The sequence below is a fragment of the Setaria italica genome, chromosome VIII (assembly GCF_000263155.2).
Source record: "Setaria italica strain Yugu1 chromosome VIII, Setaria_italica_v2.0, whole genome shotgun sequence".
Classification (NCBI taxonomy): Eukaryota; Viridiplantae; Streptophyta; class Magnoliopsida; order Poales; family Poaceae; genus Setaria; species Setaria italica.
The window spans coordinates 1,147,835-1,157,744 of NC_028457.1; the positions used below are offsets into that span (position 1 = coordinate 1,147,835).

The 9,910-nt window shown below is 44.7% G+C and overlaps 1 long non-coding RNA gene across 1 annotated transcript; it reads left to right on the top strand.

Annotated features, from left to right (window-relative positions):
- Positions 1 to 6,289: 6,289 nt before the first annotated feature.
- LOC101782912 lies at positions 6,290 to 8,752 on the top strand. Its single transcript, XR_001164707.2, has 5 exons — positions 6,290 to 6,511; positions 6,991 to 7,050; positions 7,140 to 7,176; positions 7,648 to 7,799; positions 8,508 to 8,752. It is a non-coding gene; the product is annotated as an uncharacterized LOC101782912 (long non-coding RNA).
- Positions 8,753 to 9,910: the final 1,158 nt, after the last annotated feature.

The window sequence follows — 9,910 nt, forward strand, 5'->3', positions numbered from 1 at the left end:
GCTTATTTTGATTGAGTCCATGATCAAGAATAGAGCCCATCCGTAAGTATAGTCACTACTGGATCGGAATACAGCCCACCTGTACATAACATGATCGAGTACTTATGAAATGTCTTTTTTGAATATTAGCTAGCAACTATTTTTTTAACGAAGAAATTTGTTAAAAAAAAGTTGCTAGCTAATATTAAAAAAGACATTTCTTGGTTCTGATATGTACACAATTAATTGACTGCTGATAGGTTTTCTAGCTAGTACTACGTAGGACTGCGGCATGTGCACGATTTGAATTAATCGTTCGATCCTTTTGTCAACTTTATGAGAACCACGTACGTACTTGATTCTGGATTGGTGTGGTCGGTGTTGAATATCACCTCTAGTGTTCAAAAAAAAAAACTCTGGTATGTAATGGCCGGCTAGCTCCAAAAATAAATAAAAGACTTGAGTTCATCCATATGTCTCTCCTGTGCAGCTTGCTTGTTATGCACTCAATCCTATCTATGTACTAGCTAGCTAGTCGTGTGCTTCCGATTCTTGAGTAAATCTTTCTTTTTCTTTTTTTCGGTTTCGAGCTACCTTAGCACCGAGGCTAATTCTATTTCTGTCGCTCCAAGTAAATGGTTTCTTGTGCTTGTTTCTGGTTGTTATCTCCGCCTCGACTCTTTTTTTTCTCACTTCTTGTTCATAAGTTAGCCTCGACTCCTTTTAATCTCTCTAAGGTGTATGTGTCATCTTGATCAATAGGGATAAGTCCTCTCTCTTGCTCTCTCTTCGCTCTCGGTGGTTTCCTGCACTGTGATCTTCTTCTTCTTTGATTGTGGCATCGTGGGTTGTTTCGTGGTTGAGAACACGGTGGGTCTTGTTGGTCTAAAAAGAATTTGATACCGAATAGATTTGTGAATAAAAGAGAATAATGCTTGGAAAATAGGAAAAATGATGGGTCTCTCTTTACAATGGGGCAGTGCTCCCCTTTTATAGTGATCCATGAGCAACTTTATATTCCGAAAATGTCATTCCTCAACCACTACATTCCTAGGATATGCCGTACATAAAGGTCATTGGGGGTAACGTGTCCTTCACGTGGTCACGTTTCTCATGACTCCATCCTTCCAATCTCGAGACTTCACCTTCGCGCTAGATCAAGCCTCCAACCTCGTGTCTCCACCCTCGGTCCGAGAAAGTTGTCCAACCTCGTGGCACCTGGTTCATTAGGCTGCACCGAGAACTTATAACTTCGCGAAGTCTCCTTCCAAGTTCCGTTCATGAGTAAAGAGTAAGAAGGTAAAAGCTCAGTATTTAGGACCGACTTCGAACACTCAAGGGTCACTCAAGGGTTAGCTCAGTTGGAGTTTAGTCATTGGTTATCAGTCGCCAGTTTCGAGTCCCTCCAGTCACAAAGAAGATGCGAGGGTACGAGTTTTACTACCTATAAGAACTTGCGAGGTTAACTAAATTTTATTCCTTGGTCCAGAACTTACGAGATTAGAGAGTTTTTACCCACGAACGATGCTCAAGGGTGTTTAGTGTTTTGGCGATCCCCAGCAGTTTGAACGATGACTTGTTTGCTTCTGTACAAACGTGTCTCTTGCTATAGCTGTCATCTTGCTTGGACTTCATGGCCGGTGGTTTCCTTCTGCAAGGCTGGCCACGGCATTGGCGCAGCTCGGCAAAGCAAAAGCAGCAGCAAGCTGGTGGCCACGATGGCATGTGTGGCAACGACGGCGTTGAGGTGCTGGCGGCCGGGCTTCTCCTGGTGCCTACGGCCATCGCTGGCAGTCTACACACGCATCATGCACACAGAACGCACACCATGCACATGCACGTACAGAGTAGCACGCCTCGTAGTTGTTGCCAGGGGAAGAAGAACAGACGGCGCACACAAGCGCTGCAAGGCACGAGGGACGGGCCGGGATGAGTGGCAAAGCACAGAAAGACGGCTGAGAACCAGGAACTTGATAGAGTATATTGGTATGCTCACCTACGGCAAACGTCGAACGACGGAAACAAAGACGGCGGCGGAGATCGAACTCGACAAGGACGGCGGTGGTTTGATCTTTCACGTGGACATGCTCCTCCGACAGCATCCCCGATGAAGTTCTTGGAGATGACGATAATCGCCTGCGGCTGCGGCGGCGGCGGCGGCAGATTGAACTCGGAGGTTGTTTGCCAGGAGCTAGGGCACGTAGGACGGCATGGTTCGCTGCAGGAAAAAGCGCTCGTGTGACCCCGGCCCACCCAGGCCACCCTCGGCCTTATAGGTTCGATTCGGCACAAGCGGCGTAGGGGATTGAAGCTCCGGTTCAGGTGCGGACTTGGCTCAAAAGGACAGGGCCAGGGCCCTCGATCGATTCGTCAACGTGCGTGCTGCAGACCGAACCGGTCCCGGTTGGAAAAAACAAACTCGGGTCAAGCTTCAACTCGTGCTCGTCTGCAGCTAGGAGAAACGAGACGCTGATCGGAGGGACCAGCTTGGCACTGAAGCAAAGATGAAACAGGAAACAGAAAATGGTCCGTATGCCTTCCGTTCATGTGCAGGGCAACTGCTGCAGCTTGACCTTGTCCCGAGAAGGAAGCAACAACAATAGGACGAGAAGAAAGAAAAGAAACAGAAAAGGAAAGCAAAAGATAATACATGTAGATTTGGATTACTAATTAGAACCTTTGCTTATTTTTTAGCACCCGTCACATCGAATGTTTAAATACTAATTAGGAGTATTAAACGTAGTGGAGGCTAAACGGCAAGACGAATCTATTAAGCCTAATTAGTTCATGATTTGACAATGTGTTGCTACAGTAAACATTTGTTAATGATGGATTAATTAGACTTAATAGATTCGTCTCGCCGTTTAGCCTCCACTTATGTAATGGGTTTTGTAAATAATCTACATTTAATACTCCTAATTAGTATCTAAATATTCGATGTGACACGTGCTAAAAATAAGTAAAGGAACCAAACGCCTCCCACAGATATTGTTGTATAGGATTGGGATTCGTAGTTGGCCCTCTCTTTCCTAGCTAATATCAGCAGCCCAACCGTCCTCTCCGTCCGTATCAGCAGCAACTAACAGCCCGTCCGGCCTTCCCGCGGCAACAGCAGTCTCGATCCGATCCATCCATACAACACTCGCCGCCGTCGCCGTCGCCGTTCGTCACGGACATCGAGGCACCTCTAGCACTCGCCGGCCAGCTCTGATCGCCGATCAGCAGGCTCAGTTCGCGCGATGTCGACCAACCACGCAACAACAAGCCAGGAAACAACAGCAGACCAAGACCATGACCGTGCTAACCCAACCAGCATCAACACTACTGTACCAAGTGTTCGATTCTGCCATCTTCCACCGGTATGCATGCATTTTTTTTGAACGAACGGTATGCATGCATGAACACAACCTGTCCTTTTTTTTTTCCATCGAGGTTTTTCAGTTTTCATGCTTTGCTTGGTACGTGTATATATATAGATGAGATTTCTGTACTTTTGGGCTGCTGCCTAGCTAACATGTTAATCCATGGTTGTGATCCCTTCTTCACAGGACATCTTGTACAGGATCGCGTCCAAGCTGCCACCAAAGGAGTTTGCAAGAACTAGTGTTTTGTCAACCGAGTGGAGAAGATGCACGAGCTTAGCGTGTCCCAGGCTAACATTTGATGCTGTAGAGATGTTCAAATGCGAGAGGGAGTTCATGCAGGAGATCTGGTACCGACACGTGGTCTGGCAATTTGTCCGTGAGGTCAACAACATTTTGTGGAAACACAAGGACAAGGTGGTCGAAACGCTTCAAGTCAGAATCAATTTAGAAGACAGCATATTGGCTCGTCATATTGACACTTGGGTACATTTCGCCGCCACTTCAAGGACAAAGAACCTCACTTTGGATCTAGCGTCCGGAAGGTTTTGGGAATACAAGAATTTATATGAGTTTCCTTTCCAACTTTTAGGTCGGGAAAGCATATCAAATCTACAGCACATGCATCTCAGCTACGTGTCTTTTTATCCACCTTCATGGTTTAAAGGTTTCCCTAATTTAAGAAAGCTTCATCTGGAAGCGGCACGTTTCGTTAGGAAGAATCTTGAGCATATGTTGTCCCATTGCCATACTCTTGAGTGGCTACACATAAACAGATGTCATCTCGATGAACTAACGGTGGATAGTCCACTATCTCGGCTTCTCTACTTGAGAGTCGAACGCTGCTCATTCAGCAAGATAAAATTCAATGCTGCGAACCTTGCTACCTTCGAGTACGTGGGATCGTTGATACCTATTGATCTTGTCCACTCTTTCAAGCTGCAAAGTGCAAATATTGAGTTCGAGGAAGCAATTATTCAGCATGCGCTCACATCCCTTCTCCATGGTCTTCCAAGCGTACAAAACCTGACTTCAAAGTTTGGTTTGCCACATCTAGAGGTAGGCCCCTAGAGGGCTCTTACCTTAATGACCTATCTAACATATTCATCTTAATGACCTTTTATGTTTTTCTCTTTCAGAAGCAATGGTTGTGGGATAACCCGCTGAAGTTTTCCAATCTTAGACATTTACAATTGTTATTACTGTTCATATACTCCGAAAATATTGACAAGATTCTTTATTTGGTGTCGTTTATAAGAGCCACGCCATTTATTGAAAAGTTGGAGGTGCATGTAAGTGATCTTGTATTTTTTTTCAATGTTTCTTTGCAACTATATCCTCCTTATTTTAGCTACTCTTGGGTCATTTTTCATAGTTGAAAAGTAAAGCGTTACCTAATATTGACTTACTAAGGGTTTGTGGTACTATGCGTGAAGTAAAAATTTTAGAAATACACTTCCGTTTGGTATGCGAGTGTTTATGGACATTTTTCATAAATTTGTGTGCTGTTTGTTTGTAATTATATATTGTATTTTTTGGAGAATATTTCAGTGTAATTACACCAATATTGTTGACAGAAACGCAATCACATAATTTATGGTGAATATTAGAACAGATGAATCTGGTTGCTAGAGCATTTTCATACCATTGTTTGCTTCACAAATATGGATGACACTTTAGTCTTGTTTGCTATTGCAGTTTAATAGGTCTGACTTATGGTTGGCAGAAGTGGGTCCGTGTAGGAAAGACCTTGGACAATGTGAATATAATTATTTGAAGGACATATGGATCACAGGATTCAAAGCGGCAAGAGGGCAAGTCGAATTTCTTTCACATGTTGTTGAAAATGCACCTGTACTAGAGGTTGTTTCAGTAAAAATAGGCAAATATCCACGTGAGTCCTTGTCAGGCAGTGGACCTACCATCGAGGCAGCTAAGGAGATTGCTAGAACTTGCCTACGCACAAAACTCTCGCAGAATGTCACCTTTAATGTTGAAGAGTAAAATTCCTCGTAGTAAAAGTGAACCTTTATTTGTCTTCCTATTATTGTTAGTGCTTGTATTATAATGTGGGCATCGGCGATTAATGAAACTGCTGTTATTTTGATTGTTTATGTGATGATTAATATTTTTCAACACTCAAATATTAAGATAACATATGGATCTAATTTCCATCGGCGCAACAGGTTTACTGAACAACGCTTTGCGATAGTTCCAAACCGAGTGTAGTGTACGTGTGTAACGATGTGTTTATACATGTGAGAGTTGAGACCAATGGCACGGATGGCACCAGCTCGAGCGCAGCCAAATGGGCTGATCGAGCCACCACATTAAAAGAAAAACATACTGCTCTCGTGTCCATGCGTGCTGTGAATTTGCAAATTAAAATGAGCAAGAATTATATAGTTATGACCAGATAGATAAATTAACACCGTTGATATATATATAGATATATATATATATAGATATATACATACATAGACAATAAATCTATGCGGTGAGGTATCCAATACCAAGCATGAGGATTTCCGACAAGAAAGAGTCGCCGATCTAAGTTTATGGGATGATTCCACATAGAATCCATAAATTGATGGGGATCACATGATACTCCAATATATGCTTCAAGAAATTAAAGGGCTCTCGGCTAAAATTATTGGATGATTCTTTAGCTTATTTAGCCTCTAGGCGGCACTTGTACTGAGAGAAATTTCGATATTTGACACCTAGTGTGCACATTGACATTTAATTTAAATATCTTTCAATATTTGATTTCGTGCATACGAATTGCTTCCAAAATGCACCCAACGAATGTCATCTACCGGGGCACGGGAATCCTGGAGCACATGATTCTCTCTCAGATTGCTTTCTCCCATTTTCTCTATTTCTCTTTTTTTTTCTTTTTTTTCCAAGCTCTAGTGAACGGACAGATTTGCCCCTGACTTATCACTCTCACCAGTCACCACGGCAAGGGAATGCCTGAAGCTCAACACGCTGACGGATCTAGAGGTGCAGATCCATGGATGCTCTAATGATGACGCCGGTGAGGGCGTGAGGCGAGCTCGTCTCCGTCTCGGTTCATGCTGCCGCCGTCCCCGCCTCCACAGCAGCAGCAGCCCTCGCCGGTGACCACCTCGGCGGGCCGCCGCATGGATCCACTCCAACCCTCCAAGGTATCTCCCCCTCCTGCTTCACCACCCTGTTTTAAGGGGGTATGGACTAAATTTTCCTCTGGGAAATCCATCTAAAATAGCCAAGCTGAGGTTGACAAACATGCAAACGTTGAGAGAAAGTGAGAGACTTATATATTAATGTGTAGCTTGAGTTTGTGGTTAATATGTGCTTAGGCCTGGCAATTTATTTTAGAATTAATGCCTTGAAGTGTCAGCCCATTGGGTTCTGTTCTCTTGGATATAAAAAAATTGTATCTACCATTAATTCGTTGTACCTCAAAAAAAAATCGTTGTACATATGAACTAGCTCATTGTCCACATTTAGTTTTTGCAAGTGTGAATGCCAAAGGCCTTATGCTTATGTGTTGTTTGTGTTTTTGATGACCTGGACATAATAGAATTTGAAAAATGGTTTATCGCATTTAGATCTGTTTGCATTTTTTTTATGGAATGGACATAATACAGTTTTTGCACTGCAGCTCTGTAAATTGTCATTCCAGAAAGCTCCACAATCTATACAATGATAAATCTATGCTCAGGTGACGATTGACTATATTCTCAAAGTCATATTATTTACTCTCAAAAGTTTCCAGGATTTAACTGCTTAGTTTACTTTTGATTTATGCAGATCTGCAGAGATTGCCAGGGACTAGAACCTTTCATTGGTAAGCAGTTGGCTTCCCTGCTTTATCCAGAACCAAACAGAGAACTGACGGTAGGCCATGCATTTGGTCATAGGTGCTGGACGAGCACTGGTCTTCATAAAATCTTTTGGAACAATTTAATCTTAGCATCTCCTAAAACTGGAGTTTATGCAGGACTTTAACACAATTATATTAACTACTGCTATTTTTCCAGTTCTTTTCTTGAATGGTTGTGTTAAGCTCCAAGTTGTACTTTCCCTAGGTTCATCTCACGGTTATTGCAAGTTCAGATGTCTTTGTCCTAGGATTTAGTTCATTGCTTTTGCATTTATGATAGAATTAGTCTTTCTTGGCGTTGATATAGGGTACATATGAATCTTTTCTTGATATAGGGTACATATGAATCTTTTCTGTTAAATCAGCATTTCTAGGGGTTATCTCCACTCCCAATTGTTTCTAATTTCTGCACTCCCTTTTGGTATATAATGTCAGTACTTCTACGGATCTCCATTATTAGCATAGAAAGCTGCGCACGAGTGAATATTCAAACCTCATATATTCTGAGGCTTTTGTGGTGTACTAAGCAGACCAAGATCCTTCTCATGAAGTGGACAGGCTTGCAGAGAAGACAGAAACCTTGGCAGGTATTTTGATCAGCATCCTTATCTTAATGTGAGACCAATTAATTGTCTATAATCTGCAGGGGCATATGCTAGCCATGGGGCAGCGGCTCTATGACCTTACAGCTGTCAAGTGTTGGGGGTCCTGAAACAGTGCTGAATTTCCATGTAAATTACTGCACATAAGAAACAATATATGTCGTAGTGCTGAGTTCTGTTTGGTTCATATTGCAATTGGATCGCTCGAGTGGATTTCCACAAATTTCTGTGCAATGTTGGTGTGATGAGCTTGATTTTACTGGCCCGGTTTCTGTTTTAACACATTGCTGCTGGCACCCCTTTTCACTTGCAGAAAAGGTCAGGCGAAGAGCATGGTAGCAGGAAATGGCAGCAATTCAGTTTAAAGTATCTTTGATTTAAAGTTACAGGCTTCTCTTGTTTTACACGTCTTGTCACTCTAGAGAAAAACTGAGTTGCTAATGTGCACTGGGGAATCGTGACTGCTAGTTGAACCTTTCCTGATAAATTTTGGTTTCTTGTTTATATGTCACTCTGCCTGTATAAAGGACATCTGGACCTGCATCTTTGCCTAGACATCTGCATACCTTAAATCATGTCTGCAGCTCAACAAGACAACTGTCGTCTTGTTGGACTTGTTGAAATTTTAGTCTCAATGAATAGTTGGAATTAGGGCTATTCTCTAATATAGTCTTTTTTTAAACTCTTCAACAGGACCTGCATCTGTTTAGCTGACCAGACATCAAAGTTGGTAGGGAGTACAAAAGCCAAGAGGTGGAAGAGGAAAGTCGCCAAGTAGAAGCCATCGCTCATGATGTAGTGGTGTGATGTTGTTTAGTTGCCCCAGTATGGATTGTTAATAAGCTAGGGCCGGAACATAAACTCAAGACTCAAGAACATAAACTCTGTAATAATACTGCAAATGATCAAAGAGTTCTGCTCATCAAGCGTCAACAGAAGAATACTTCCAGCGTACACGCAGATCCTATCGACAGATATGCATATGCATCACTCACCGCATATGCATCCTATCGACAGATATGCATATGCATCACTCACAGCGTACTAGAAGTTGAGCGCCCGGTCCACCATCACAAAATTGGAGAGCTTAAAGAGCAGATCCTCGGCGCCTTTCTCCTCGAAGAAACGTTCTAGCTTATCTACCTGCTCCTGGTCAAGCCCTGGAGCAACATCGACCACCATAGTCTTCGGCCTGTCGCGATCATTCCACTCTTGCAGGACGTACGCGGTGGGCCTCGGTCAGGTTCCCGACGATCCTGGGCTCCAACCTCCTCGCCCACCAGGTCCCGATCCGCCGGCTGACCTCCTCTCCAGCCGCCACGGCTTTGTTGGTGTTCACCAGCCCAGCCGCCGTGCTAACCACAGCCGACGCGATCTGGCCGCCGCCGCCGCAGAGCTGCGCGGCGCCCCCGACGAACTGCGCCGCGGGCTGGAGCTTGTCTACGTGCTTCCTGAACGTCTTCAGAGCCTTTGATCCCATACTCCTGGACTTGACGGCCATCTTCTGAATCCACCGCCAAGTGCCCGCGGTGCCTCCGCTTCCTGCAGGCTGCAGCTGCTTCTGCAACGGCCGCTGGATCACGCTTGTCGAACCTCCAGACGACGACGTCCAGACAAGAGCCGCGGCTGGCCGCGTCGGCCTGCTCGCCGAACCGAACGCGCCTCAGAGTCATGTCTCGAGGGTTCACAACCACGGTTTCACCCGAGCATGGCATCGGGCGCGAACTCAATGGGCCTCGCCTCCTCTGCACGCACCACAAAGTAAAGTAAACTAATGCAAACGAATACAGTAGAGCATGCATAACAAAATTGACTACCTCACCTGCTACCCATCACTTGTGCACTAATCAAATCACGCCACCAATCGTAAGGGTGCCCCCGACGATGCTTCCCACCGTGATCCTAGCCAATACCCCACCGGACAGTCCAGCAGGCCGTTACGTCTCGGGCAACGAAGGGCTAGACGGCGGCGGATGGCGGGGCGGAGGAGCTGGGGACGATGGAGGTGGAGGGGGAGGAGGGGCAGCAGCCAGCGGTTGGAACCGCCTCCTTGCGCCCCCCGCATGTGCCGTAAAGCATCCACACCGAGTCGATGC